The sequence below is a fragment of the Lactuca virosa genome, chromosome 1 (genome assembly GCF_052849685.1).
Source record: "Lactuca virosa cultivar CGN04683 chromosome 1, Lactuca_virosa_CGN04683_v6, whole genome shotgun sequence".
Classification (NCBI taxonomy): domain Eukaryota; kingdom Viridiplantae; phylum Streptophyta; class Magnoliopsida; order Asterales; family Asteraceae; genus Lactuca; species Lactuca virosa.
In genome coordinates, this window is record NC_136426.1 from 102,164,897 (window position 1) to 102,170,187 (window position 5,291).

A 5,291-nucleotide genomic window follows, 5' to 3' on the forward strand; every position below is an offset into this window, starting at 1 on the left:
AGGCGCAAGATGCGGTGAATCATGACAGGGAGAGCCCTGTCGGCTAAACCAGCATTGCAAAGGTCGTAGAACTCTCAGCTCATACCGTAGGGGGGATGCTGGCCATGGTCGCGACTCCATCGGTATAGGTCCTCTTCCCAGTGGGGTGTCGATCCCTAGAGTGGTACACCTGTCAGAAAAATTTCGGGTCTACGAAAGGGAGGTATCCTCTTACGAGGAGTGTGCATCCATAATGGACCACCTGGATGGCGGTATATCGGGAAGCTCGGCTCGGGCATAGGATCGTGCAGGTCAAGGATGACAAAGCGTGGGTTGCTGACCTCCGAGTCAGCATTGGAGTCCTCATCCATCATGTCCTCGTCGTTGTCCTCATCGTCCTCTTGACCCTCCTCCGGGTCCTCCTCAGCGGCTGGTGTGTCAGCCTCGGCCTGATCCTCGGGATCCTCTTCAATCCATCCACCATTCCTATTGTTGGGAAAGTAAGGGTCTACGGGTAAGTGAAGTCCGACCATGTCGACTGTGCAAGAACAGAGGTATAAGCGGCATGTAAGGAGTCTAGGTGTATGGTTATATACTATCATAAAACACTCCTATAGTATTTTAAACTTTATGTTTGGATTCTAGAGTTTCTTTGTATGGGGTGTTGGTAAGTTTTAGACTTGTTGTTCACCAAGACTATTCCTAAGAACATGTTAGTCACATCTCGGATAAATATAGTTGATCAGGCTCTATTTATCCAAGATTTGATTACATACTACCTAGTCCTACTCGTAGTGTTCAACTTATCTTATTGCTTTTGTATTGTTCTTGTTATGACACCGTTCTAGTATGTAGGTATGTACTTATACTTTATTGAAAATATCATTATATTTTAAAAGTATACTTATAGAAAAAGCTTTAGTGAGAAAGTTTTAGCCCCATTGTATTTATAGTTGTATATATCTTACATGGTTTGATATACTTAGTTCACTATAAACAATGCTTTGATACCAATCTGTCACACCCCCAAACAAGGATGGCGGAAACGTCTAGGGGTGGATGACTTTCATGAACAGTATCGCAACATAATGTACAATAGTGAATCAAATCAAACACAACCATCATAATTATAATTGAAAAGGTTACATTGTTACCATGTATTGTATGTTTCAAACCAATTACATTATGATGACAAAAATGAATAATATGACGCCGTAACGTCCCATTCTCAAAAGCCTTGTGGTTACCTGTTTAACGATTTCCTGAGAATACAAGTAGTTTTGAAAAGTGTCAACAATTAAGTTGGTGAGTTCATAAGAGTTTTGTATGTGAAAAATTCGTAACTTTTTCCTTGTAAAAATGATAGTGTACGTTCCCAGAAAATCCAATATTTTCTTAAAAATGAGTTGAAATCATAAAAACCCTAAGACCAAAAATGTATAAGTATTTCTATACTTAAGATAGTATTATGTAGTTTTATTCTTATATAAAACCATTTGAACGCATGTTACTGTTGTATTAGGTGTCTAAGCCCATAACTATATCTGGGATGTACTTGACCCGATAGTAGCATGGTCCTTTTGGGTTGCCTTCACCAGTGCAATTTGATCGGATTGACTTTTGAGAATAAGGTTATTTGTGATTTATTAATATATTATAAGTATAATATATGAATTGAGAAATCATATTATTTAATTAGTATTGATCAATAATTAATTTGGAATTAATTTAGTGATTAAAAGAAATCATATTATTTAGTAAATCAATAATTCTTATAGTGTGGGCCAATGATCCATGGTTAATTAGGATGGGCTAAACCAATATGAAAGTCCATGGAGGTTTAACCCATGGAGCCTAAGTAATATGAAGGGTCATGGTGCATTAGGGTTTGCATGGATGAAACCCTAGCCTTTGTAACACTATAAAAGCAAACCCCTAGAGCCAAAATCAGTTGCCCCATTCATTCCAAGAGAGTGATAATCGATTTTGTGCTAAGTAGCCTATTCTCTCAAGTCTCCTCTTGCATTTGGTGTTTGTGACACATTAGAGGCATCACACTTGAGGTGCTAAAGCTTTCTAAGGCCAAGAACTACAACTACATCAAGAGGTATGCATCTAACTATGAGTTTTATATTGTATATCCTCCATTGTATGCTAGTTAGGATGTATGCTTTGGAAAATTGAAATTGCATGTATAATTAGAGAAAACATAGATCCAAAGCATCTAGGGTTGCATGTGCACCATAGGAGTGTTATAGTGCTTAAAACCCAATAGTGGTATCAGAGCCTAGGATTGTTTTCTGTTATATTTGATGCTTGTTAATTTTCAAAGCTGAAAAAATTGATTTTCTGGCCTCTGACTGATAAACTCGCCGAGTCCACTGGCTGACTCGACGAGTCCACTCAGCAAAAGGGCAACTCGACGAGTCCAGTTCATGTGCTCGTCGAGTAGAGGCTTCTGGTTGCAAAAATTCGAGTTCTTGGCCAGAATTGGACTAGGATCATACCACAAACTGTTTTGTAATCATAAAAAATGTATTTTCTGATTTGGTAATGATGATCCTCATCCAATTAAAGGACAATTGTCAAATTTTAAGATAATAAAATAATTATTTGTATTATTTGATATGAATTGCCTTGCTATGAGTTAGATTAGATCAATAGTGAAATTATATGATAATCTTGTTGGCTAAAATTGATCTAAGTTGTTCTTGAAGTGAGTTTTGTAACTTGTCCTCAAGTTATATGAAGAGTCTCATTCATGAACATTAAAATTAATAAGTTTTCATAAGTTATGGAAACCAAAAGTTTTGAAGAGTTACAAAACTTGCCCTCAAGTTTTGGAATTTGTAAAGTCTCACTAATGAAACATTTAATTCCAAACCTTAGAATTTTAAAAGTTTAAAATTCAACCCTTATACGATTATAATATTATAAGTTTAATAATATATATGTGTGCGTGTGTGTGTGTGTGTATATATATATATATATATATATATATATATATATATAAGAAAAGTCAGTCTTACCGTTAGTAGGCCTCATTCACGAAGTCAGTCTATATGGGGGGTATAAGGTTACCGCCTATAAAATGGCGGTTTAATGGGTGTCCACTCTCACCCACCGCTTCCTTCACTGGTGGAGGGTCGTTAGCCGAACGGGTAGGATAGGACATTAATTATCGTTAAAAGTATAATGACAATTATAAAGTAACTAAACTTTTATTAAATTCCCAATCTTAGTTACTTTAGGAAAAATGTGAAGATGGTGCTATTCCATGAAATTGCACTTTGCACCTTGTTAAGTCGTTAGTGGAGCGTGTATGGTTTACCGCCACACTAATCTGGGACTAACATGGGTGGCAAAGGGTAGCTTGATGTTAATCATAGTTCAATGGAGCGTGTGTGGTTAACTGGCACATTGATAAGGTGATTTGTAACATTAAGAGTACCAAGCACATTTGCATGGTTATTCACACCTTGTTTGTGATCCTCGACATCGCAGTCACAAACTTGAAGGGCACAATCGAGATTTAAACATGCCATTGAAAAGTTCAATGAATCTCAAAAGAATCTAGGAATTTCAATCCAATTAAAACTTAATAATCAATTTTGTTTTTCATGGTGGAAATTGGTAAATCGTCATTTACCTACCTTCAAATTTTTTGTAATTGGATTACGGCATCCCTCTTCCGAATTGTAAAATATTGTGTTGGGTCCTAGCCTTAATATTTCATTTGGGTGTTATATTAAGGATTCTTATCTAATCTAAACTTTGTTCTTTTTCTTTTCAGATGTCTATTCCAAACAATGCTTCAGGCTCCAACCCTTCTAGCTCATTCTCCCTCATGAATTTGGTTGGGAGAACTATCTTCGATGGGTCAAACTTTAACGATTGGATAAGAAACATTCGTATCGCCGTTCTCTATGAGGACAAAGAATATTTTCTCGATAAAGAGCTGAAGGAGATTGATGAACAAACTGCTACTCCCGAACTAATCGAGGAATACAAGGTTCATGAGAGGGACGCGGCAAAGGTGTCGTGCATTATGATTGCTACCATGACTGCTGAGCTTCAAAAGTCCTGTGAGGACTTCTGGCCCTTCGAGATGCACCAATATTTGATGGAAAGGTACCATCAAAGTGCTCAGCAGGAAAGGTATGAGATCATTGCCTCCATGATCACAACCAAAATGAAGGATGAAGAGTCCATCACGGACCACTTGCAAAAGATGCAGAGATTTGTGGACCGCTTGCTGAAGTTGAATGTGAACTTCGATGATGAATTGGCCATTGACATCATCCTACATTCGTTGCCTTCTTTTTATGATCAGTTCCGTATGACCTATCATATGAACAAGGAGGAGGTCACTCTTAGCAAGCTTCAAGGCCTTCTAAGAACTGCAGAAAGCAATTTAAAAGGCAAGTCAGTTGTACATACTCCTACTGTTGTTGCCCCTGTTCTGGCAATTGGACATGAGAAAGGGAAGAAGAGGAAGGCTCCTTCTAAGAGCCACAAGGGAAAGTCTCTTGATGGATCCTCTTCCAGTAGGAAAGCTGGTTCTGCTAATCCCACTACCAATCCAAAGGATGCAGAGTGCTTCCATTGTCATGAAAGGGCACTAGAAACGTAGCTGCCCCAAATACTTGCAGGACATTAAGGATGGGAAGATAAAGCCCACCTTCATAGGTATTTACACTATTCTGTCTAATAACTCATCACATGCTACTTCTTGGGTCCTTGATACAGGTTGTAGTATTCACATTTGTTCTGATATGCATGGACTAAAAGGAAGTAGGGATGTGGAGCACGGGAAGATAAACTTAATCATGAGGAATAGAAAAGTGTCGCATGTGACCAAGATTGGAGTTTACTCTTTATTGCTTAGTAGTGGGTTAAATTTAGATTTGAATAATTGTTGTTACTCGTCAGATATGACGAAAAATATTATTTCCTTTCATAGTTTGTATAAACAAGGTTTTAACTTTTCTTTTAATAATGGAATTGGTAGTATTAATTCTTATTATAATGGTGTATTTTATTTTGAAGCATTTCCTTGTAATGGTATATATGAAACTGTGATGGTTGTAGATAACCTAGGAAATAATGTGTTGAATATTGATTCGTCCAATGTTTTGGACAAGGCATGCTTGTGGCATTGTCGTCTTGGACATGTCAACAAGAAGCGTATAGCCCAACTCCAAAAGGATGGAGTCTTGGAGTCATTCGACTTGAAATCGGATGACACTTGCGAATCTTGTTTGCTTGGAAAGATGACCAAGTCACCCTTCACTGGTACTTGTGAGAGGGGT